Source organism: Mesocricetus auratus, unplaced genomic scaffold, assembly GCF_017639785.1.
Source record: "Mesocricetus auratus isolate SY011 unplaced genomic scaffold, BCM_Maur_2.0 Super-Scaffold_100013, whole genome shotgun sequence".
Taxonomy (NCBI): Eukaryota; Metazoa; Chordata; class Mammalia; order Rodentia; family Cricetidae; genus Mesocricetus; species Mesocricetus auratus.
In genome coordinates, this window is record NW_024429196.1 from 63,735,471 (window position 1) to 63,762,247 (window position 26,777).

Genomic DNA, 26,777 nt, shown 5'->3' on the forward strand with positions numbered 1-26,777 from the left:
CACCTGCTCTAGGTAGTAGCAAGGGGCCTTCAGTGCTAGGGATCTGGGTAGAGGGAGGTGGTGCCCGGGAGGAATGGGAACTGGAACCCTATGGGATTCAAGTAGTCTCCACAGAACTTACACACCCCAGGAATATTTCTCCAACCTCCTACTCCATTGGGATCACTGAGATAGTGATAGAAGCAGATTTAAATAAATTAAATATGTTATGCAGTAGGACTGGAGAGATGGCTCAGTGGTTAACAGCACTTAATGCTTTTACAGAGGACCTAAGTTCAGTTCCCAGCACCTACTTGATGGCTCACAACTCTCTGTAACTCTAGTTCCAGGGGATGGAGCTCCCTCTTCTGGAATACACCCCCCCCACACACACACAGAGAATATACGAATATACACATACATATGTCCTTACAGGGAAAATGATCACACATATAAATAAAAATAAATATTAAATTTTAAATTAAATGTCTTATGTAGGGACTGAAAAGCACCTTACTGAGTATAAACTCACAATGAAACAATCCCAAGTCTCACAAAGGAATGCACAGGAGACTCAGCAGACACAACAAAAGAGCTAACAACAAGAAAGAAACCTACCAGTACTAGCAAACAGATGTAACTTCAGTGCCAGAGGAAAGTAAAAAAGGAAGAAATAAAATTGCAGAGATGAAGAGGACTAAAGGAAAATAGGAAACCAAAATAATATAATATAAATGTGTCAATGGGAAAATGATGCACCAGTAGTTCGTGAGCAGAGTGTAAGCCAGAGAGCACTAGTAAGCTAATGCTGCTCTCAAGGCAAGGGACTTTAAAGATAAAGGCATCGTTAAAGATAATGAAAATTGTTACTTAATGAAAACAACTAATACTTAATGTTAAATGGTGAATAGTAAATGATTACCATTAATCTTAACAATAAAGTATCTCATAGGGACACATAAAAGGCAAATAAAATACTGCCTAAATATAGGCCAAAGAAATGATCAAAATTACAAGGAAAATTGTTTATACAAAATTGAAAGTGGAGATTTTATTTAAAAATATTTTTGCAGTAATTAATAGATTGGTTCAACCTCAATGAATATGGTGAAGATTTCAATGACTCAGTTAACATGTTTTGTTTAATGTATACATTCAATCAAAGACTACATATTATTTTAATATATGTGCTGCTTAAAGATTAATTATAATTCAGATCACAAAAGTCAATAAATTATAAAGGATTAATGCCATACAAAACATATTTCTAAAATGCAATAAAGCTGTAAACATCTCTGGGATCATGTTTGGAAGTAAATACCTAAAAAATTCAGGTAGCAGAAAGAAATAAAAATGTAACTGGTCAATATTTGAAACTTAACAAAAGGTTTTAATATTTCTAAAACATTGAATTTACAAATAGTTCTTGAATGGAAAAGTATATTTAAATTGGAATATATATTATAGACAAAGGCATTATCATTTGAAGGGTCCACAGAACTGGCTCAAGAAGTAATGGGAACTACAGCAATGTTAACATAAGAACTTCAGAATTTAGAAGCTAAGAGGTTAATGAACTGCGAAAATATTTTGACACATGAAAGCTCATAAAAATAACTAGAAGTAAAAGAAATCTTATAAGTCAGTGAGAAAAGGAGAACCCCAACTATGAGGAAGTGATTTCTAACACTCTGACTACCTAATGGGTAGCCAAGACAAAGCAATTAAATTCCCAGCACCAAAAGTCAATTAAAATTATGATAAATACCAAGTATTGAAGAAACAGAAAGGAAGCTTCATTTGTTGTTGAGTGGTAATTGCTACAATGACTTTGAGAGCTGTGCACATCCTGTGGCCCAGATGCTCCAATCTTTGTTATCTTGGCTGTAGCAGCCATTGCACAGGAATATGGGGAGAGTTTATCGGGATGCTTACTGGACAGACTGTAATTGCCACAGGTCAGAATGCCATCTAAATAACCCTGCCTCAGTGTTGTAAAGCGAGAGGTGGTCCAGTCATATATTGGAACGCTATCATCATGGGAAAGGTGCACTGGGGTTACACGAATCAACATGCAATAATCAGTGTACAGTGTTGAATTAAATGCAGACTGTTGCAAAATGTAAACATGCAATGCTGCTGGTCTGGGTTCTACCTCAGCTGGAAGAGTGCTCACCTAACATGCATGATGCCCTGATTTCAATCTCCAGCACCAAATAAAATCAGGTGTGGTGGCACACGCCTGTGGCCCTGCACTCAGGAGGCGGAAGCAAGTGAACCCAGAATTTAAAGACATCTGCAACTCCCTAAGAAGTAGTGCAGGGCCAGTCGGACTACGTGAGACCCTGGCTCAAAGACAAAAACAAAGAAACAAGCAAAGTAACAACACTCATGGTGCACTCAAAACCCACAAACAAATGGTTGAAGTCTGCAATTGCATAACGCATGCGTGAGAAAAGTACGAAACAATGGATAGACTCCACAAACAGCAGCTCCAGGAGAATAATCACCATTGAGAATGAGTGGGAATGGAAGGATTGTCAGCCTTTTGGTTAAATCTGTAATTTTTTTCTTTCAGTTGAAATAAAGTGCTGAAATGCATAATATGCCCTATAGACACTTGGAACCCGTGGGTAGGGTTGCACTCACTGCCTTTTTCTTAGGTTTCAACTGAAGTACTTGCAAAGTGTTACCATTAGCACACCGAGGCCAATTCCAGAGTGGCATGGGGGACTCGGTAGGTCTATAACAGGGAGTACAGAGGGCAGCTTGCGAATGGCTGGCTTGTTACTGTCTTGTAGAAGACAAAGAGGTTCCTGAGAAAGATGGGGAGATGGCATGTAGAAGCCACACCCAGGCAGGGCTGCCTAGGTAACCATAAGTGGTGAGGGAGCGACAGCAGTGGTAGACTAAGCTTGCTCCAGCTACAGATCAAGGTTCCGAATCTTAGCAATGCCCCAGTCTGCACAGAGTCACTTCTACCTCCAACACAATAGATTCTGGATGTTTCTTTCCTTCTCAAGACACACTTCTAACAGTTGCAATTTAATCTATTAGAATAAAAAATGGCATTTGAAAATTTAAAGACCTCTTGAACATTTGAAAGACACTCAAATTGAAAATAGGCCCATATTTTTGTTAACCAAAGCATTATGGGTACTTTGAGGGCAATCCTTCTGAAAGTTTTTATCTTTGAAATCCAACTTAACATGGGTTGGCTTTCTAGAAGAAGGGACACTTCTGGAAGATTTATGAAGGAATCGTGAGTGTATCAAGGGACAGTTGTTCCTTGGAAGACAAACTCATGAGTGTCATACGGGGATGCTTACAGGCAGGTGTTTAATACATTACAAACGGTGTTGATGGATTTTTATTATAAAAATTAATAACAAAAGAAGTCTCCCTAATTCACTTTCCTGAAGAATGAGATGAGAGTACCACCTCACTCCTTCACTGTCTTGGAAACTTTTTCATCACAGATGGTGGAGGGCAGAGGAATGATGATAAAAAAATCATCAACCATGCAGGGGCTCAAGCCCATATGACCCGGGATGGGGGGGTGATGGCAGAGGGCAGTTTACACTTGGAAGATGATGGTTTGGTACTGTGTCCAATAGAATTCCATGCTGTGTGCTACATGTCTGTGTTCCAAATCCATTTCTTCCCACCACCACCTGCAGCCGCTGATGAGCATAATCAAGCCTTTCTCAAGGCGTCTCTGTAAGGTTCTGAAATAATTTTCCCTGTGAAAAGAGATTCTGTCTTTACGTGTGATTCAACAGGAACCAGCCTAGAGAAGTGAATTCTAAGCTAGCAGTGTAGGTCAGTAGTAGAGCGCCTGGGTTTGATCCCTAGCATCGAAAGAATAAAAGCAAAAGCCAGCAATTGGTGTTCCCCACTTTGGGGAATGACTCCTTTATCTCTGCTCTTCTCTTTTCCCACATGGGACTGAAATCTTTTTATTTTCTCATTATCCGTTTCATGTTCCAGTTGTGGGTAGAGGAGACTGTCCAAGGGAGGATTTCCCTAATTTGTGAGACTAACATCATCCTACATTTCAGTCTGGATGGCAGTGCCAGATGGTGAGTGCACACAGTGTGAAGACAAATGTATAAACCCTGACTCAAATCCACCTCAGCTTGAAAATGAAGATGCCACTGGCTCAGTCATCACCCAGATAGGCAGTCACACATGTGTCAGCATCACCAATTGGCTGGCTTTTGGTTTTTTAGCTCCAGTTATATAGAATGAGTATGTAGCTGAGACATTTTTCAAATGCTAGTTTCCCTCGGTATTTGACAACAGTGAGCAGGGACAGTGGGCAGGTGGACACAGCATGAGTGGCAGCCTCTAATATTAAAGTTCCTGTGCCCGCCTTAGACATCAGTGCCCTTTGCCCTACTAACCCTGCTGTCCCCATGAAAGCCTCCAGTTTTGGGACCCTTATCTTCTGGCAACAGCCAGTGTTTGTTTCCATTCCCAGCCTGAGGTCTGATACCTTGCCCCAAAAGACGTCTATCTGGAATTATTTCAACCAACCATAGCCCATGGGTTTTCATTGCTGTTTCTTTGTCACCCCCATCAACTCTCCACTCTCTTGTCACCTCCGCATCTGTTCCCCTTCTTCCCGGCATGGATATGTTCAGCTGCTCCCTCCATTGCATTCACTGGTGCTGGCAGGACAGCATTTAGGTAGTGAGGCTTCTGGGAAGCCCATTTAGGAACTGAGCACCACAAAACCAGCATGGCTCAGATGCAGGCATCCCCTTCCACCATGGGCAGGAGACGGGTGTGCAGCTAGAATCCTCAAAGGATGAGTAGCACCATACACAGCATTTCTTGATGAATTCAGGTCCTACACTTGCTAGTGGGAAAGATGGAGTCTTCTGTTGGCCACTGCCTCTCCTCTAGTCAGATGCTGGATGTTGGACTCAGGCTAGGAACCTGGTGGTAACAACCGGAAGCAGGGTTGTTTTGGAGCCTGACCCTCAGTAACTGGGTGCAGCCTTTCTAAGTACCTCTGAAGGTCTCCTGGATGCCACAGCCCTCCTTAGCTTGAATTCCTGAAAGGAGGCAGGAAAACACCACTCTAGAAAAGTCTTAATTGTCCCTGAGCTGGCAACATCGGGAGTCAAGAATGAACACAGGAATATGTTTCCCAGGTGGCCGACTGGGGGAACCCAAGCAACCTACAAATATGGAAGGAGTATTTGGACAAATCACAGCCATTTGTATGGCCTTGCCTCTAGCACAAATAGGTTGCCAAGTCTTGCTTTTTGGATCAATCATGACTTTGCCCTCGCCCCCTCTGGCCAGGAGGAAATGGTTCATCCAGGCTTGTGGCTTCACACAACTCTGGCAGGGGCTGCATCTTCAAGAGCCAGAAAATCCATTGATCTTTCTCACACAGTTGACCTAAGATCCCAGGCATAAGGAGCATGCATAGGAGTGGTTTGGGGCCATCAGGGTGATTGAGTTGGCTATTTGATCGACAGTCCTTTGCTGCTGGTTAGGAAGCCCAGTTGTCCAATACCAAGAGTCTTTGCTTATTTCCAGGAAAATGAACTTCAAAAATAACTCTTACAATAAAAACATAAAGAACCTATTAACAATATCATTAACACTGCAATTTTAGCAGAAACCAGCATTGTTTTAACAGTGCTTTGACTCTGCCCAGCTCCTAAGAGAAGTGGGTCCCTCTTGGCTGTTCTCACTGCTATTTACAATTAACACTGAATTATACATCTGCAGGCAGTGTGCCCTTTCAACTGTTTTTTTCCCTCTTGTAGGAAGTCTGAACTCAGGAAAACATTATTACTCAATCCTCTCTCTTTCTCTGTCTCTGTCTGTTTGTCTCTGTCTCTGTCTGTCTCTGTCTCTGTCTCTCTGTCTCTGTCTCTGCCTCTGTCTCGGTCTCTCTGTCTCTGTCTCTGTCTCTCTCTCTCTCCCTCTCCCTCTCTTGCAAACAGTACAATGTTCCAGGTAAACATACAAAAAAAGCTACATCAGATGCTCAGTCATTAAGTTTATTTCATGCTCTGGAAAACTGCTACCATGTGCTACAAAACAATAGCGCCCATTCCACCTTTCATGCACATTAGCAGTTACACATATGTATTCTCAGTAGAATAGCTCTACTCTCTTTTCCATATGGAAAGACCTGTAGCTCCCCTTGTGAAGACTTTCTAGAAAACTCAGAGAAAACTGTAAGCAAACAGCATTCCCTGTGTCTACCCATGTCTCCTGTTTCTCTCTTGATTTAAAAGCAATGTGGAGCACAGAGCCTTTCTCTGCTGGAAAGGACACTTAAGACTGAAGCAGCATCAGCTTCAGTCTGGTCCTGTGCAGCTAACAGGCTCCAGGCTCGCTGTTGTCAAAGCCTGCCTGGAGAATTCACTCTGAAAGAATTTAATGGTGGGTAAAGGTCCCCCAAAGTGTGTATAAAATTCTCTAAGCAGCTCACAGTTGACTTAATGTAAGTCATTTAAGAAAAATTAGAGACTGTGATGTGCAAGCTCACTGATAGGGACTCAGGAACGGGGCCTCCCGATGCTTGAGTGGTGTCAACCCTTCCCTACAGAGTGGTAGAGAGCCTGAACTTTCGCTAACCTTCTCTTCTCTGAAAAGCAAAACAGGAGTACTTTATTGTTAAGGTAGAGTTCAGATTAGGACTCAGGTAGATATAAGGTTAATTCTAGGGCTTCTTTGCTATTAAAAAAGACAGATTTGGTAGGATAAGGCACAGTTGTCTTCTTAAAATGAGGGAATCTTAATTTAAGAGCATTCAGTCTCCCACATGGTATCAATTTTGAGACTGGGCAACAGGAACCGACAAAAGGGAAGGCTAGAAAAGGGCTTCCCATGTACAATTTTGTGTAAGCTCCTTTAAGGAGTTTCATTCACTAGACAATAAATTAGCTGTAAATCTTTGTAACATGATTATTAAATAAGATGCAATAAAATATATTGGATAAATTATTATTAAGTATATATTGTAAGCAAATATAGTCAATGTGTGTTAAGAAAAGCCCAGCGGAGTTTCTCAAATGTACTGGAAGCTTGCCAAGCCCCTCTTCATGTCCCTGCCTCCATCTCCTGGCCTCTCCTCTCCCCTTATGCACATCATTGTGACTCTAAAGAAGTTTTTACAGCCCTTCCTCTCGCTCCCTCCCTCCATCCTTTATGCATGTATATATGTAATACTAGATAATGTACCTATATATTACCTAACACACACATTGCTATCTTAAATTCCGATAACATGCTCTAGTGCAGTTTCATTAGACTTTGTTTAGCTTTTTAGTTCATTGACTCTCTCATCCCCACAGACATTTCTTTTATAAGAAAAATGGCTACAGAGTATTGTTATAGTAAATAGCATGCCTATAACATGCACCATGGAGGAAAGTATCTAATGAAATATAGAAAGTAAAGTTAAGCATCATCTCTCTTTGGCCTGGCTTCTTTGTTATAGAGAATTATTTGGAAGCTCATCAGATCCTGGGATCCTGACTTGTTAGAAACAGAGATGGTCCTTTAACCAGACACTTTATGAGTCTTAGAGCACATTTTAATGCCTTCCTTAGAGACTCAGATCGTTGTGTTCGAGAAAGGCATTTGCATGTCACATGTCCGTGCACCTGTGATAAAAATCAAAGCCTCCCCGTGGCTGGCTATCCCCAGATGCCCACACACACAGCTCCATTTCATGTGTAATGAACATTATCACACTTACAAAAAGAATCAGTCTGTTTCTTGCCAATGATGCGTTATCCCATTAACTCAGTTCCCTCACTGTAGAAGCAACTGTGACTCTATCCCAAAAGCCAGTTACCATTTGCTGATCATACATGAAACAGTGCTGAAGGACTCAGCATACCCAAAGAAGCAACCCCATCCCTTAAAAGATCCCTCGGGGAGCATCTAACTGGGGTCTGGTTTACATATTGAAAGGGTAGAGGATAGATAAGAAACTGTGCATCCTATTTTTACTCCTGTCCCCTTTACCACCAACGGTTCTGCCCTGCATGACAGCCAAGGTTTCTGTGTCCTGTGCCCGCAGTCTGATAACCTTTCTTGGTTGTGTTTTATGATGCCATATGCTTCTCTCTTAAAATAGTGTGAGGGTCCTCTGATGCAAAGCCACCAATCAGCTTGCTCCCTTAATGTCAGTGGGATGTTGGGGGAGGATGTCTGTGCTTTGCTGTTGAGCATATTTTGGCTCAAATTTCTACTTGGTGCAAATGCTAATTTGGAGAAACTTGGAGATGTATTTAATCTCATTGATTTTCTGTTTCCTGGGGTGTAAAGTGAAAATAATAGTTCCATCTTCAAGAGGTGTTGGTGTAGTGATTAAAAAGGCAATAGCCATGCACAGGAATTTCTCATTGCTGTCATCACCTTGATAGGTTAGATTACCCTGCAGTGAAAACCACCAGTGTTTCAGACAGCACAAATATGTGTCTTTTATTACAGACCATTGTCACAGTTTATGTTTTAGTCAGCCTTGTATCACTGACACAAAGGCTGGACATAACTTAGGGAGAGGAGAGAAAAATGCTTATTTGGGTTCAGGATTTCTAATATTGTGGTTCACAGTCACCTGGCTGCTTCCCATTGAATGCTGATGGTGCAGTATATATCGTAGCAGAGAGCATGTGGTGAAGAGACCTGCTCGTCTCACAGTGGCTGGCAAGCAAAAGAGAGGAGAGAGAAGGGGCTAGGCCCCCAATTTCCTTTCAAGGGCAAATTCAAATGACCCAACTCTCTCTTACTAGGTCCTCTCTCTTAAAGGTTCCTTCCAGTAGCATCATAGGTTGGGAAACAAGCCCGCACCAAGCCCCTGGGGGAGCATTTGGGCTTGTAGCTACAGCAACTCATTACTGTCTGACTCTAGAACACAAACGGAAGCAGAGGCCTCTGTCTTGGAGGGCAGTTCATCGTGCATGAGTCAGGACTGTCCACCCAGTCCTGCTTACTCACAGGGATCTCTTAGTCACACGGACTGCAGTGCCACCATGCACCTGAGGATTCAGAAATATTTGGAGAACAAGATTAGCATCTATAATAGCTGCTTTATAAAAAAATTAGGTCACTATGGTCAGTTCCCTGAGCTTTAACTTTTCTCATTTAACAATGTTTTGTGAGACATATGCCGGGGAAAAACAGTGCTTGGCAAGCTGAGGCAGAGGCCTGTGAATTAAAGGTCAGCCTGGGCTGTATATAGCAAGGTCTTTTCTTGAATAAAAAATGCATGTATTAATATGTATACATACATATGTTTAAACACATACGTATATGGAGAGAGAAAGAAGTCTCACATCAACTTGTTTGTGTCAAATGTGTTATTTTTAACACATTTCAACTCACGTTGTCATTTCTCTGTTGGACTTTCTCATTCTTTTTTATTGTTATATAAAAATACTTAATATCACTTCTGTGTTCTGGTGCCTTTATTTCCAGATGATAAATAGCTACAAGTACCTAAGTCTGTCTCCAAAGAATCTTGGTCTAAAAAGAACACAAGATTATATACATTACTTATAAAGCATAATAATGTACATATCTACTTTAAAATAGGATTTATAATTAGGAACAAAATGAATTTATAATTAGAAACTTTAGAATGACAAGCCCCACATAAGAATAGTTGACGGTTCTCTGTCCCCTGTTTCCCCCAGATTGAGCATTGATGTCCAACGTCTGATATTTAGCTTAGGCTGAGGGCCTTTCTTGAGTGTTAGCAACACCGACTTAGAAGATGTTTGCTCCTGTAAGACCTTGTAGTGTTTCCCGCCAGACCTGACCTTCTCTTTTGCCAGTCTCTAAAATGGCACCCTCCCTAGCAATATGGCTACTAGAGAGGTAAGATCTGCCACTTGGACTCAGGAGCTGCGCCAGAACGATCCTCTTCCCACCCGCGCTAATTCAGAAAGATAAGAAGCCTTCCCAACCCCTCACTGTGCCGTCACAGGCCTGCAATCCAATCACTGGGGAAGCTGAGGCACCAGGATCAGGGTCTTAGGGCCACCCTAGTCTATATAGTGAGAGCCTGGTGGAAAAACACAACCCGCAGATGCCCCTAAGACAGCGCTGCACTGGGAACGCTCACGGATCATTTTCCTAAGACAGCGCTGCACTGGGAACGCGCACAGATCGTTTTCCTAAGACAGCGCTGCACTGAGAACGCGCACGGATCATTTTCCGAGGGTCCTCCTTCATCACCTTTCTTCACCTGTTTTGTTTCAATGTGTTCAATCTCTTCCTGTTGCTGTCTGCTGCTTTCAGGAGAATTTGCACTGAGCACTCTGTTAGTGACGATAGTTACTATAAGCCTGGAGGAAAAAAATGCTTTCTATTCAGTGTTTTTCAGAGGGGAAAATTTCCCCTAGAAAAAACAAACAAAAGTCAGAAAAAAAAAACAAACAGAAAAATGACCTCCCTCACAGCACTTAGATGTCTCAAGTGTATTTTTTAAGAAGCCCAACTCTGGTTCTAAAATCAGACAGATGAAGTTGCTTCTACAAACCTTATTGTTCTCAGATATCTCCCTGGATTCTGCACCAAAAACTTGCCAGGTTAGATTAGGAGATAACAAGGGAAATAATAATAAGATCGGCAGAATGTTGTCACAGCTCCAAAACTCAGTTTGAAGAATCTGAGATAGGCAAACCCTACGCCTGGGAGATTAAAACCTTGTGGGCTGTGTGACTGCTTTCTAATCTCAGTCGGCAGGAATGATTAAAATACTTAATGACTAGACATGAAAAAGTCAGGAAGGGTATCCAACCTACTAAAATAAAGGCCGTCTATAGCTAGTCAGTGAAGCAGGACCAGTTCATGAGGGCTGGCTATGACTTCTGCATCACGTAGCTGCTGCAGTACTTGGCCTCACACATCGAGTGCCCATCACATCTCACATGGAATACAAATGCATTGTACCGTGGCTCCTTAGCTGTGGCTTTGCCTTACCCATGATCAACCTCTATCCAAAAATACTAAATGGAAAATTCCATAAATAATTCATACATGTTTTTCAACTGCATATCGTTCTAAACAGTGAGGTGAACCTTGTAGTGTGTGTGTGTGTGTGTGTGTGTGTGTGTGTGTGTGTGTGAGAGAGAGAGAGAGAGAGAGAGAATGTGTGTGTGCACGCACATATGTGTGCACAGGTACACAAGCTTCAGCATGTGTACATATGGAAGACAAAGGCTGCATTGGGAGTTCCCTCCTCCATTGCTCTGCACCTTACTTGTCTCAGACTGGGTTTCCTCACTGTATCTGAAGCTTGCTGTTTTAGCTGGAGTGCTAACCAGCAAGCCCCTAGGACCCTTGTGTATCCACCCATACCGCAGACTCCCTTTGTTGGGATGACAGGCTCATGCCACCATACTCAGTTGTCACATGAGTATTGGAGATCTGAACTCATGCTTGTATAACAAGCCCTTTGCACAGTGAGCCATCTTTCCAGGCAGAGGCTTCTCCTCACCACTGCCAGTGCTTCCCATACTGCCGGCTCTTAATTCATTTAGTAGCTCTCTCACTTAGCAGCTCAACTGCCCCCGTATTAGGGTATCTGGGTTCAAGTAGCCCTTCTTACATTCAGTAATGGTCCTGATGCACAAGAATGATGATGTAGGTCATGTGGGTGTGCCAAAGAGAAGCTGTAAAGTGCTTCTTCTAAATGGAAAGGAAAGAGTCTCTACTTGATAAGGACAGAAAAAAAAAATCACACGTTGAGGTTGCTAGGGAAAACAGCATACATAACATAGAGGATGCTGTTGTTGGCTTCGAGCATCCACTAGAAGTTGTAAACCACTCTACTAAATGTGAAAAGGCCTGGAAGCTAAAAAAAGAAAAAGAAAAAAGAAAAAAGAAAGGCCTGGAATCTGTGTACCCTCTAACCCAGTCCACTTCAGTTCCATTCTGTACATTCATTCTAGCTCCTGCCACAACAAACAAAACACCAACCAAGCAACACCCACACACCCACACACATACACACACACATACACACACACCACCACCACCACCACCACAACAACAACAGTGTGTCACTCTTCTGTGTTTGTAAACAATTTTTTAACTTTGACTTTAATGTTTTCAGTGTGTACTGCACATTTAGACCAAATCTTAAAAAGAAGAACAGATCTAAAAGATACATCCTTCTATTGAGATTAATAACATATTGCTAATATTTAATGATATCTTAGTTTTCCTGGGCTGATATAACAATGACCACAGAGCTGTGGCTTAAAATAAAAGGTTTTTATCACATCAAAGTTCTGGAGACCAGAAGTCCAGATTAAGATAAGGCATGATCTCTTCAAATCTTTGGAAGATTTTATCTCCATCTTTTCCAGCTGTCAGCTATCATGCCAGCTATCATGCTTTCCTGTCTTGAATCTATCTTCATGGTGCTTCCTCTCTTTGTCTCATTCTCCCCCAACCCTTTGGTTTTTTTGAGACAGGGTTTCTCTTTGTAACAGTCCTGGCTGTCCAGGAGCTTGCTTTGTAGACCAGGCTAGCCTCATACTCACAGAGATCTGCCTGCCTCTGTCTCCAAAGTGCTGGAGATCAAGGTGTACATCACCATTGATTGGCTCCCATGTGTCTTTTAAAGAAAAGATTTATTGTTATTTTCTAATTAAGTGTATATGCGTGTGACTGTGTGGGAGTAATTTGTACCCCTGAGTGAAGTTGCCCACAGAAGCCAGAAGAGGGTGACAGAGTACCTAGATCTGGAGCTACAGGGGGGTTGCAAGCCAACTGATGTGCTGGGAACCAAACTTGAATCCTCTATGAGAGCAGTGGATTCCCTTAACCCCTGAGCCATCTCTTCAGCACCTCCTGTATGTCTTTTATAAGAATACTTGCAGCCAGGCAGTGGTGGTGCATGCCTATAATCTCAGCACTCAGGAGGCAGAGGCAAGCAGATCTTTGTGAGTTTACAGAGTGAGTTCTGGGATAGGCTCCAAAGCTACACAGAGAAATCAAAAAAAACTGAGAGAGAGAGAGAGAGAGAGAGAGAGAGAGAGAGAGAGAGAGAGAGAGAGAGAGAGAGGGAGGGAGGGAGGGAGAGAATACTTGCTACTGAGCCCACCAACGTAATTTAGGATGATCACTTTATCTCAAGGGTTAGATCTACCAAAGGGTTGGATCAGAAAAGATCCATTAAGATCACATCATATTTTTCCAACACAGACAGTTTACAGGCGTGGGGAGCATTCCACTCACCAGGGCTAGGAACTAGAAAGGGAGTACAGACAGGATGGAGCAGCAGAATGGACAGTGGCAGGCCAAAGCAGACAATGCAGAAGGAATAAAGGAGTTTCAAACATTTGTTTTTGCATCATGGATATGTGGTGAGTTTATTTTTTCAAACTATGTCCCTCTGAATCTTTCTACATCTGCCTGGGTTTAGCCTCAATGTGTTGTATATCCCCTTCGTCTTTTTTATAAATGTTAAGGAACTTTGTGCGGATTATGACTTGGATGTGAAATGTTCACCACAAGCTCAATTCTTGGGATGGTGCTCTTTGGCGAAGGTTGTAGAACCTTCTGGACAAACAGAGAGCCTAGCTGACAGATTTACATACTGCCACAGGGCCCGCCTTACAGGTTATAGGTGGCCCCTGCCTCTGATCTAGGATCTGTTCATAATCCACTACATGAGAAGTGACAGTTGTATATTCCCTTCTCAACAGGCTTGGCTGCTGTCATGCCTTTTGATCCACAGCCATGAGTGAAAACAAATCTCCCCTCCCTTCAGCAGCCTTGCCTGGGAATTCTGCCACAGCACCAAGTAACTTAATATAGAGAGCATCCCAAAAACTCTTCCCCAAACTCTGTCCGATCCCTGTTCCTCAGCCACTGGGAATGGATTGCTCCAGGCTTCTCACATTTAGACTGGGAACATTTCAAGGGCCTCTGCTGCTGTCACATCACCACAATTGTGCAATCATCTAGAAAGCCCAGTTTCCAGTTGCTACCTTGCTGGCTGATGGCTGCTATGCTTCCTCACCCCAGGCCCCAGCACAGCTTCCTTCCCCCACAAGCTTGCATTCTCCCCCACAGTGCCTCTGACACCACCCTCCGGCCCCATTGTATCAGCTTTCCACAGACACCTCTCTGTGGAAGAGTTCGACCTTGTCCACGTAAATCCCTGCAGAATTCCTCTGCACATGGTCCCAGCTCAGATAATGAACACATTGTTCTCAGTGGCTATTCCTGATTACAGATGTGATGTTTCCATTCAGTGCTGTGTTCTTCTTATTGATGTCTGTCCTTTCACCCCTTCCTCCCTAAACTTCAAGCTCTGCGACACCAGAAGTCCTACCTTTTTGCTTTTGAGTTAAAGTATGCATTCTTCCCCTAGGCAATTAATGGTATTATCAGGCTGATTCCTGCAGGTGCTTCGCAGGCCTTACTGCAAGTGCATCCAGGTCACCTGAAGATCTTGTTAAAATGCAGATTTGGAGGCAGAGCTTGGGATCTGCAGTTGTAATAAGCTCTCCGAATTTGCAGGTCTTTGGGATTGCGTTTCACATAGCAGAGTCCCCGGACACCAAACCAATTTAAGAATGGACTCTTCAAGTCAAGCAGAGGATGGGATGGGGAGAGGCTGTTATCCAAATAAGTGACTGCAAGGCTGATTTCCAGGGTTCTTTCCTATTTAGATTATCCGGGGGAAAATTTTTTTAAATCCCAGGTATGGAGGAGTCCTGTTCTGAGTGATAGACTGTGTAGGGCTAGCCTTTCCCCTCAACATATTCTCCCTTGCTTTTAAAGGTGAAGAAAAATCCCACCGTATTTTTCATAGAGCATTTTCAGATGGCCGTTTTCATGATGAAAGGGAGGGGATGACTACCAAGAGCAACAATTGAGTTAAGCCAGAACAGGCTGATCATTAAGCAGGAGTTGTCCGTGGGTGGAGACAAGCATAGGCCATGTAAAAGTCATCAGTTGGCATCGAGAGCTATCTGTCAGGGTGTTTTAACAACAGACATTAGAAGCAGGCTCCAGCGAGGAGGTACACAGTACGCAGAACAAGGTCAAGAGCAAACACAGGGAACACGTTCCCATCAGCCCGCTACTTGGTGAAATAAAGTGGTGTAGGAAGCTTCCAGATACAACCACCAACACTAATGGTGTTGTAGTCTGGTCCCCTTTACCCACCTTCTGTTGCAGCAATAGAAGATGGCACTTCCGTCCTTCAGCCTCAGGTGCAAGACTTCATACATCTTTTAGGAACATCACATGGGGGAGAAACATTCTGCCAGCCTCCTTGTTGAATATGGCAACTACTGGCCACATGTGGTCACTGTCCTCTTAAGTTGTGGCTAGTGCAACTGGGAAACTGGGTTTTAACTTCATTGCATTCTAATTTATTAAAATGTAAATAGCTTCATATCACAGGCTGACACCATTGGGCACCACCAGTCAGAGGATGCCAACTCAATGAGGCCAGGCAGGAAGAGGGACCACCAAACAAGTGACTGTCCAAGGCAAGCCACAGGCCTCTTGCATGTTTCTCTTGAATAAAGAGCCCCCACCTTTAGGCCATACTCTTTGATATGTGAGCTTTGGCTAGCAGCTATGTCCAAGTTTGTTCTGCTACAATCACAATGATACTTGGCCATTTAAGATCAGGACACACACAACCTTGGGTCAGGCTTAGTGCTCAGGCTAAACAACAGATTGCTTCCATCCCAGTTGTTTTAATTAGGTCAGACGGGGTTTACGAAGGTCTTCTTATTATATGACCTGTGGGCAGAAAGTGAAGTTAGAAAGGCTGGTCATGTTCACAATGCAGTTCAGAAAGGACGCAATGTTCTCTGAACACAGTTTCTCTCTTCTTGGCAGATCTAAGAGGAGACATAGGATGACAGCAAGGTCTAAGGACTAGAAAATATGTTTGCCCATGACATAATGAGATTCATCCATTTGGGCATCTAGACATTATTACAAGTGTGTCTTTGTCATCTCCCTGATACAGGGTATAATTAGCTGGGGACTCAGGGATAGCATCTGACAGGAGCAGATGCAGTGACATTTACCTGTGGCTGGTCTGACTGGTGATCCAGGTGAGAAGGGCGATGCTCCCAAAGCCCTTAATGGGCACTGTGGAAAGGGGGATCTAACTAAAGAAACCACCTCTCCAACACCTGCCCTCTACCCTACCCCTTACATCTCCTCCAGGGCAGAGATGGCAGCATTGACAACCGTTAACCTGACTGTGCTGGTTTGGCCTGCATCTTTGCAGGCGGGAAGTGGGACGAATGATAGGATGATCGAATCAGACTGTCTAGAAACATCGCAAGATTTTTTGCTTCCCTCCTGCATTGACTCTTACCTAGGAAAGAAACCTCGGTGCCAAACCTGTCTAGAGGAGAGACAGCAGCGACCTATCTTTTGAGTAGGTTAGTTATTTTGTTTTTGTTTTGTTTTGTTTTAATTAGCATTCAGAAAGTTCTTGGTGACACTGAGAGTGACTGTACATTCTTTGGTTGACACTATTTTGGTAGACTGGAAAGGAGGAAAAAGAGGGACACAGAGGGAATGGGACAAAATGGAGAGAACGTGGGCTTGGACGCACCTGGCTATTCGCACCTGTTTCTGTTACTGCTTCCTCAGTGTTACCCAGGGAGCTTGTTAAATGCTACAGATTCCCGGGGCTCTACAATGACCTACTAAACGGAAATCTCCCAGCTCCAAAGTCTTTTTTTTCATAAGTTTTCTGGATGATTGTGAAGTGTAGTTCCTCAAAGTCTACACTGAGAGGTGATTTAGGACCAGTCTTGTCCTGTGGTGAATGAGTGGATTTGAAGCATCTTTTAAAGTCGCCCAGAACAATCAAGACTCAATAAATACGGCTGTGGATTTGCCTTCTTCCAGGTACTGTTCTGTGCAAGTCTCCATAGTATCACTTGCATTGCTAAGCCCTTAATCATAGAGTAATGGCACTGAAGAGCATTCAGTCAAATCACTCAAATTAGCTAATATCCCTAAGTTGCCTGTTCTTTGAGAACCGGTGGAAACTGGGTTTTCCCCTTTGACGGCAACCGAGGACCCTGGAGGAAAGTCCCATTCATCTCAGGGACTTGCACTGAACGCAAAAACATCAAGGAAGCTGTAACAGGTTGTCTGGTCCTGGGATGTGGTTGGACCCACCCGAGAATGTAATTTGTTCTGGCCTCGATTCCATCTAAGGACTGGGACAGTCGCCTGCAATAGTACATCTTGCTTGCGTTTGGCAGAGGGAGGCTTGGAAGCGGGTGGCTGTGGCATCCTGCCCCTAGTTTCCAGAGTGAAGTAGCCACAAACCCCCTAGCTGGCAGCTGAGGGTATTGCGATCCTCCGAGGGGTGGGGCTGCCCCGAGAGCGTGCCCAGGAGACCCAGAGCATCACTCTTAGAAGAGCCGGTTCAGCACTCCGCACGCAACCCTTCCCCGGGATCTCGGGATTCACCCCATCTCGGTGAGGTCAAGACCTCGAGCGCGCCATCCTGCCCCGCCCCGCCCCACCGTGGCGCTGGTGTAGCGTGGGGGCATGCGGGCGCGGCCGGGGGACGCGAGTGGCAGTGCGCGGGGCGGCAATCAGCGACCAGCCCCGGACGCCCCGGGAGCGGATGGCGGAGCCTACGCGCGCCGGGAAGCCGCGCTGCAGGCAGGGCGTCGTGCCAGGCGCGGGCGCCGCCGTGAAACCCAAAAAGAAAGCTTTTTATTTGCTCAGCATGAAGCCCCCGAAGGACCCCGCCCCCAACAACAATAACAACGTGTCGTTTGTCATCCACTGTCAACTGGGCAAGGAGATCAAGCACATTTGTAGCAACTGCAGCCGGGGGGGAGGACGGCCGCGACGGTGAGTGCCGGGCGCCTTGGGGAGGTGGCGGGAAGGTGGCTCTGCTGCTCCACAGTCCCTGGTGCCGGCTGGAGTCTGCCACCCAGGCAACTGCGGGAACCTCCGTTTCGCCGCCCCCACCCGCACCCCAGGTCCTGCACTTTGCAGAGTGTCACCCCCAGCCAGTGGGCTTACAGCAGCGCCCAAAAAGGAAACTGTGGGGATTTGACTTAAGAAGATTGGGGGGTGGGGGCTTAGGGGATATGTCCATAGTAGCACCAAAAGCTTTTTAAAAAAGTGTTACATCCCCATCCTCCCACCCTCCACCCCCCCACCTCACCCCCATCTGCACCGGCTCCTTAACAGATTTGCCAGGTTACATTTACTGATGTGGGCTTCCTTCAGGTGGGTTCCCTTGAAAGAGGTCATTGGTCTTGACCCCTGTGGGACCCAGCTCACTGAGGATCTGTGTGGAGTTGTGTGGAACGGTGGTGTCCCTTTAGAGTAAAATCTGGCTGTGGTTTTAATTTATTAATTTATTTGTTTTTATTTATTTATTTTTCGAGTGCCGCTGTTGCTGGTCCTTCTTGGAAGGATGCCTAGTGCCCAGTGTGGGGGAAGTGCAGGCAGTGGCCCTGGGCAGAAAGAGCCAGGGACCATAGACAGTTGGCCCTGGAGCAGGCAGAAGCCTCGGCCTGTGTGAATGCTCTGTTGTGGTGTCTTCTTGGGGGCCTCCAGGCTCTTCAGCTCCCTGGGCAGACTCAGAAGGACCACTAAAGGTCGCGGGGAAAAGTTTTAAGCAGCAGATTTGACCCAGGGAGCATTAGCTGAGGGTCGGCTCTGAGCTCCAGAACACCTGCTTGAGCAGGCAGCTTTCCGATGTTCCCTTTGGAAGAACAGATATGACTTAGAATCCCTCCGGTTCTCTGCTGGCCTCTGAAGTGCCGGGTAATGAAGTGACTGCGGATGGCCTAATGTCTTTTCAAAATTAGAGTCCTGCTAGCTTAATTATAGTTTTCTTTGATTAAAATGTGAGAGAGACTGTGTGGTGTGGAGCGAGGCAGCCGAGAGCAAACTGGGACAGTACTGGAGGTGAGAGAACAGAACTAAACTGTTGGGTTTAGAAGATAATGGCTTTTGAGGCACACACGTTGACATGCGTTTGTTTCTTACACTGTCAGTCAACTGGAGACACCGAGATGAATTCGTACAAGCAGATTAATTAGACCCCAAACTAGACCTTTCCCGTGTACTAAAGGGAGACTGTGAGGCGAACCAAGCTACTTATTAAATGCTAGTCACTCTGTTGACTGAATGGTTATCCCAAATGGGCTGTTCCCCATTCGTGGGAGTCTGTTTAAATTAGTGTCTCTGTGCACTGCTACAATAAGGGAAGGCGTGTTTCCACACTCAAGGATGTATGCTCATGTATGTAATTATGAGCTCCATCACTGGTAACATGTGCTGCACGCTGTTCAAGGCAGGCATGTATTTTAACCTGCAATCTGTTCCCTCTTATGACACACACATTTCCCTCCACAGCCTCATACTTCAGAATGCCCTCAAAAGTCCATACACTTGTGTCACTTAACAAGCATTTAATTGCAGGAGACCTGTAGATGAGGAAGGCTAAGGTTGTGAGGCACCTAATTTTTGTCTAATTCAGACTACTAATCAGTCCTACTGCATGTGTGGTACTCAGTTTTATTGAAGGAAATAGAGTGTAGTCCAGTTGGATTCCTTCTTTTTATGTATGTCAGGGACATCAGGATTTTTATGAATTCATTCAGTGTGAGTGTGTGTGTGTGTGTGAGTGTGTGAGTGTGTGAGTGTGTGTGTGTGAGTGTGTGTGTGAGTGTGTGAGTGTGTGTGAGTGTGTGTGTGAGTGTGTGTGAGTGTGAGTGTGTGTGTGTGAGTGTGTGTGTGAGTGTGTGTGTGAGTGTGTGTGTGTGTGAGTGTGTGAGTGTGTGAGTGTGTGTGTGTGAGTGTGTGTGTGAGTGTGTGAGTGTGTGTGAGTGTGTGTGTGAGTGTGTGTGAGTGTGAGTGTGTGTGTGTGAGTGTGTGTGTGAGTGTGTGTGTGAGTGTGTGTGTGTGTGTGAGTGTGTGTGTGTGTGTGTGTACATGCGTGCTCATACATGCTTGTGCCATGTCACCCATCTGGAGAGCAGAGAATAATCTCCAAGATCTCCAAATGTTAGGGTTTTTTTCCACCTTGTGGGACTCCGGGATCAAACCCAGGTCCTTGGGCTTGGTGCCACATGCTTTAACCTGCTCAGCATTTCACCTGAGCAGCAGCTATTTTAAAGAAAATGTATGCTCAGGGTTTTAAGGATGCAGACTTCTCCCAGTGCACCTGTTTGGTAATGCTCACTAGAGAAAGACCTTCCCTCTTTCTCCTGCTCTTTCTTTGCAGTGCTGGGGTTGAACCTGAGACCTTAGACAGGTTAGGCAAGCACTCTCCTACTGAGCCACGTTCCCAGCTGGAGAAAGATATCGCGTATAGTGGGTCTGACCTGTATAGCATCTCATTCCCTAAGTGTATCTAGTTCCTTTTCCATCCTTAAAAAGAGGTCACGTAGCTGCATCCATAGAAAACTGTGGTGCGCTTAAGAAGCCTTCCCTTAAAATGACAATTATCTTAAACTTTTAAAGCATGTTTTAATAGTTTTGCCATCTAAAGATCCATAACCAAACATATTTAGCTGATACATAATAAATTTTAAAAGAAAAATATTCTTGGCTAGTTGAAGAGTACATAAAATTATATTTTAGCCATTATCTTTTAAAATTACATTTATTTATTTGTGTGTGTGTGTGTGTGTATACATGTACATCTTCACGTGCTATCATACATGTCTGGAGGTCAGAGGACAGCTTCTAGGAGTTCGTTCTCCTCTTGTAATATGTGAGTCCCAGGGACTGAACTCAGGCCATCACATCTGGGGTGCCTTTACTTGCTGAGCCACTCATTGGCCATAGCAATTATCTCTTTGTTAGTATTTTTAAATTCATGCATCACTATTAAAGATGGTTTTGCTGACCTTATTTGAGGAAATCTCTTTAATCTAATATTATCAATAAACTGCAGGTTAAATCCACCACTCATTCATGACCAGTTTTTGTCTCTGCCCATCTTTGCTGTCGGTACTGAAACTGCTTTCAGATAAGGGAGTGAACTGATGTAATACTTGAGTGTGAAAGGCCACAGAGTTTCAAATACAGAATAAAATAAATGCTGATAGCATTTTCTCAGGACACTGGCATGTTGATTTTTTTAATGGCTTTCCTTTCTTCCCCTCCACATGAGGCAGAGACTTTGGAATTATGGTGTGTGTGTGTGTGTGTGTGTGTGTGTGTGTGTGTGTGTGTGTGTGTTCAGAGCTATGTGCATGTCATGTACATTTCTATCTCTATAAAGCTCAGCCTATTGGAGTCACAAATGAGGAGAACCTGCAGAATTTTCTAGTACTTAAAAAAACTCTCCTTTACTTGTTTGTTAGACAGACTGGCTGGTAGTAAAAGAGGAAAGTTTGTACCTAAATAAAGTAGAAATTGTGTACATTGTAAAGCTATGATAAATGATTACATTTCCACTAAAATTTTATATTGGAAGCCAATAGGAAAATATTATTTCATTTATAAATGATTGAGAAGCAAGTTTGCAGAGAAATCCAAAACAGAAACAAAGTATTTCTGTATATAATTTCATATTCTTACTTCATTTCCTTTTGAGTCTTAATCATGGTGAATTATTTTTCGAAAACAGTCTTGTTGGTGATAACTAAGATGTAGGTGTGGATGTAGCAGGTGTAGCTCAATGGTAGAGCATGAGTTCAGTGTGTGTGAGGCTGTGGGTTCTAGCCCCAACACCACACACAAACAAAACCTTTCCTGTAAAGACGTTGTCTCATTAGAAAAGAAACATTTAACAGTTATGAGAAACACTTGGGAGGCTCAGTTCTGTTTTTGTAGTGACTTTTAAATGTAATAAAGTGGTCTTTGGAAAATGAGGCATTGTTGGTGATTCATCAGTATGTCAGCCTGTCCTGTTGCACTTAGCCGTGATTCCTGTCTTCAGACAACTCCTATGATAGCTCAGTAATCCAGTTGCTAGATGAAACTCCAAGTTTCTTTTTAGGGGATAGAAATATTAATGATATTTCTTAGTCAACTCCTATTTTTTTAGTTATTGTTTTCGAGACAGGGTCTCACTGGATATTCATATGCACATGAATCCTCCTGCCTCAGTCTCTCAAGTGTATATCACAATGCCTAACTCTCCAATGTGAATGTTGAAGGGAGAATTGTCCTGGATCTTTGTTACCATGAACTGTGGACTCTCAGCGGGACAGCCTTAGTGGAGCATGCCCTGTGAGTTTCTAGGAACCACATCTCTGCTTTTACCGAGAAGATCAGGAGCATGCCCAGTAGCCAGTCCTTCAAGGTCTAGTCACGACTTAAAGCCCAGGCTGTTAGCAGAAGTGTTCAGGAAGAAAGATGCAACTTCTACCATTGGTCCACAGCTAGACCCTGGGACTTCCCTGTCTGGTTGCAAATAAAACATCCTCCACTCGCTAGCCAGGCAGGATATTATAGTATTATTTACTGCATGGAATTGCGAGGATAAAATGAGATAATTGGTACAAAGCACTTAGCATGGTGCCTGGCAAGAGAACATGCTTGAGAAGTATTAGCCATGATTACTATCATTTGTCTGGTTACCGCCAAGTCCAATTTTGCCTTGGGTTTTTCCTTCTGCTGTACTACACTGCATTGCCTCTTCTGTAATTAAATTTCTTGGCTTAGATCTAAAATGAAAATGCTCATTCTTCTCCATAGCTCATGGTTAAAACATATATTTTTATATCCTAAGTAAAAGAACTCTATTTGTGTATCTAAATTTATAATGATGAAGTCATTCTATGGACAACTCCGTAGACAAAGTAGGTGAATTGAGATCCAATTACTTGTCAGGGTAAGGAAACATAGAGAAGACAGAGGAAGGGGACGGGCTTTGGGTGTAGTTGGGTGATAGAGCATTTGCCTAAAATGTGGGATAACCTGAGTTTGAACTCAAGCATGCAGGGGGGGGGAAGTCAGTAAGGGAAATGAAGTAGACGTAGCAGGAAGGAATGTGTAGAGCTAGGCCATTCTGTTCGGGAGTCAAGTCCTCTAACAGCTAAGATTTGTTTGGTTCTCCTACATTGTTTGAAGTTCAGCATCTTGTTCGTGTGCATGGCCCTGCCCTGTTAAGAGTAAATACTAAGAGGGACATCAACCAGCTATTTAGCACCCTTGAAAAACTTGGACTTTAATGACAGCAAGGAAGCAACTGTCAGACTTCTCAAGGACACACCTATGTGAAGAGGGCAGGAAAGCTTCCCCAAGGAGGGGATGTTTGGAATAGGAGAAAAAGAGAGTTTTCCAGGTCCATACAAAAGCATTTCAGTAGGGAAAATGGGTGGTTGAACTGTGAAAGAACACTGTATATCCAGGAAAGATTTTGTGGAAAAATGTGTTGAATGTGGTAGGAAATGACCTGACAATAAGAACCTATGAACACAGTCTTTTAAACCAGTCACATACTCATGAAGTACTGGGAAGATGGGAATCAAAAATGTAGGAGAATAGCTGGGGAGATGAAGGAAGGCACTCAAGTCCACTGAATTTTGAAGTGTCTAAGAGGGAAAGCTGTGGTTTTGGGGCAGCAGAAAAGATGGTAGGCCTCACTTGGAACAAGAGCTATCAAAAAGGCATAAGGAAGTTTTGGAAGGAGTTCGGATGTCATCTACTAAGCAGCATAGGTTTTCTTCAGCACAAATGACCTCATCAAGTTACCTTTAAAAACAGTCTTATGAAAAACTATACAGTATCCAAAAGGAGAAAGACTGGATATGCATCCCATGAACTTACTGTGCAGACTCCTTACTCCCAAATGATTCTCGGGTACATTTGAGTGGGTTTTTACTGTTGTGTCTGCTGCTGTAGTTCCTGGGAATAACTAGGCCGCAGAGAGGACTCAGTCACCATGGCCAGTCATTGCTCAGGAAAGAGTGACCCTTGACCTTGAGCAGTCAAAGTCAAAGGGCAGAGATCCTGCAATTCTGCTCTGGACTCAAAACGTGTTTTGTATACTTTCAAGACCGGCAGTACAAAATCAATATCTGATTTTATTTTTAGCATAGTATTCTTTCTTTGTTTTTCTCTTATTTTGTTTATTTACTTGCGTGTTTATTGTTGTACTGAGAGTTGAGCTTGGGCCTTGCTCACAGTCGACAAGTGCCCCATTCATCAACTGTACCCTCCAACACTCTGTTTTTGATTATTTTGAGACGGGGTCTGACTCTGTGGCCCAAGGAGGTTTCATTCTCCTGCCTCTGCCCTCTGAGCAGCTGGGATTACAGTCCTGTACCACCCAGGGCCTGACTTTAACGTAACATTTCATTCATGTATACGTCTAATAAATTCCTCCATTTAAGTACCTGTCTGACACTTGGCACATCTGCTTCTGTTCACTTTGTTTAGATTAGGTGTCTAAATATTTGTGAACTCTGTAGCTTAAAGGGGAATCCTGCTTGTAAAGGTGATGAATCCAAACGATTAGTAGCTAGACTCTGCATGACACTTTACGAGGTGGATCGAGGGTCTCTACCTGTTTCCTAGCCCCAAATACTTCTTTCTGTGGTTTAATGACCAATATAGATGGGAAGAACTTCTTGGGCTTAATTGGACATTTGAGGTTTCAGGAAGTATCTAAAGTTTGGGAGCAGGATGTAGCTCTGGAGTAAGCCTTTGCCTGGCATGTGTGAGGCTCTGGGTTCAATTCTCTAGCACTGAAAAAGAAAAAAGAAGTGTCAAACTGCCCATCTAAGGGAGGGGCACCTTGACCAGTTGGGATCTGCCATTGGCTGTGTATAATACACTATTTCTGCCTGGCAGTTGTGATGAAAGCAAGGACATGAATGGGGTTTGGCTGAAGGCAAGCTAGCCAGGGTTAGGGAAAGAGGTGACCTTCCCTTCAACCCTCATGTTGTCAGGGAGGAAAGGATCTAAGCAAGGATCCAGGTGTGAAGTTGGCAAAAGGAGGAATGAGACCAGTATAGAAAAAATCTAGCATGTTAGCAGTGGCCATATGAGGATGGATATGGTGGGATTTCCTTAGCACCGTGCTGTTTCTGTACCTAAGGCCGGAGGAAGGGGGAACATGGCTGTTGATTGACTTACCTATCAGCTATTGATGCTACAGTGAACTTGATGTGAGGAAAGAGACAAGGATGAATTTCTGCCCTGAGATAACCTGTTAGTCCCGAGAGTGATGCTGCTCTGACGGAGGTAATCCTTAGATGTCAGAGACCAAAGATGGAGAATCCTTCTCCTTCTTGGGGCAGAAAGCCCACTAGGTCATACGTCTCTTGAGGTAAATTGTATGGATAGATAGGGTCAGGATAACAAAGAGTCACTTGGTGACAGGATGAAGAGCAAGTGATAGAAAAGTTGGAGGGTTTAAGGTCAAAGGTAGAGCCTTCTTAACCAGAGTCTGTTCATGACTCCTCTTTGGTGTTTTATTTCTAGTGTCTTGAATAGTGCATGGGTATTAGGCATGAAACAACACGTGTTCAGTACATAAATATGTATGTCAATGTATTAATTACCCATCTAGCTGATAAGTGCAAATCCATTCATCATAGTGACTTCCAGGACAAAGGCTTGCTGTGCCTGGAGGTAGTTGGGGTGTGGTGAGATTCGAGTGGAGGCCATATATGAAGGGTCTAGATTTCTATGCTTGGCAGTTTACATTTGCCTCATGACATGATGCGAGATTCCCTGGGGGAGGGGGTTCTTTAGCAGTTTTATTAAGACATCATTCACTCACCATACCTAATTCACTAACTTAAAGCATGGAAGTGGTTTGAGTATATTCACAAAATCTTATGTTCATCACTAGAGGCAGCAGCAAGGCATTTCATTATTCCATACCTGCCTCTCCAATACTCTAATCCTTTCAGCCAATCTGTCTGACCATCTTATAACTCCCATCTACGGCAAATGTGAATCTACATTTGGTGTCTGAATGTTTCCCTACTCTGGACATTTCATATAAATGGACTCCTATCCTATGTAGTTCCTTGTGCCTGACTTCCTTCATTTCATGTAACGTATTTAAGGCTCAGCATGCTATATAGCAAGGATAATGCCTTCTTCTATGGCTAAATGTATGTTCTGTTGTGTGGGTATACTACCATTCGTTCATCCATCCATCAGTACATGGCTTGTTTCCATGTGGGCTACTATGAACATGCCACTGTGAACATTCCTTGGCAAACTTAGGTGTAGACACAGTTTTTTGTTTCTCTTCACTATGTAACTAGGGGTGGCATTGCTGGGTTCTGAAGGAACACATGCAGTAATCTCTGGAGGAATCCCAGACTGTGTTCCAAAGTAACCTATTTTATTTATATTTTCATGGCAATTTATGTGTGAAAGTCCAATTTGCCCACTTCCTCTGACACTCATTGGCTACAGTCACTTTGGAGGCCATTTGAGACAGAGAAAGAGAGGAATCTGAGGCATGTTGGTCAAGAAATGGTAAAATGAGACCATTTAGCTAGTTCTCTCCCTGTGTGTGTATGTGTTTGTGTGTGTGTGTGTGTGTGTGTGTGTGCGCGCGCGTGCGCGCATTAGAAGAGACTTTTAAAGTTGTAGTAAACACTTTGAACACTTTAGAGAAGGCATCTCAGACCCCCAGACCTGCTATAGCTGTCCTCATGACACCCACTAATGCTACCATGGGTGGGCTGTCCCTCTGGCTCCAAGTCTGGCCTTCTCAAACATGTTCATGCCTGAGAATCACCCTTCACCAAGCCTCTGAGGTACTGTATTTTGGACAGAGAGAAGTTTCACTTCTTAAACTGAAGAATTAAGGGGGTAAGAAAATAATTCTGAAAAATTAGGACAAA

General features: G+C 43.7%; 1 protein-coding gene across 10 annotated transcripts in view; it reads left to right on the forward strand.

Moving 5' to 3' along the window:
- Positions 1-26,777, forward strand: part of Phactr1 (phosphatase and actin regulator 1) — a 463,994-nt gene that overhangs the window by 213,799 nt on the left and 223,418 nt on the right. The window contains exon 1 of one of the 10 annotated variants that reach the window (XM_013110664.3): positions 17,698-17,841. The exons of the other annotated variants lie outside the window; for them this stretch is intronic. The gene's annotated coding sequence lies outside the window, so the exon portion shown is untranslated. Of the gene's footprint in view, positions 1-17,697; positions 17,842-26,777 lie in introns of those variants that run through there. 10 annotated transcript variants of the gene reach the window in all.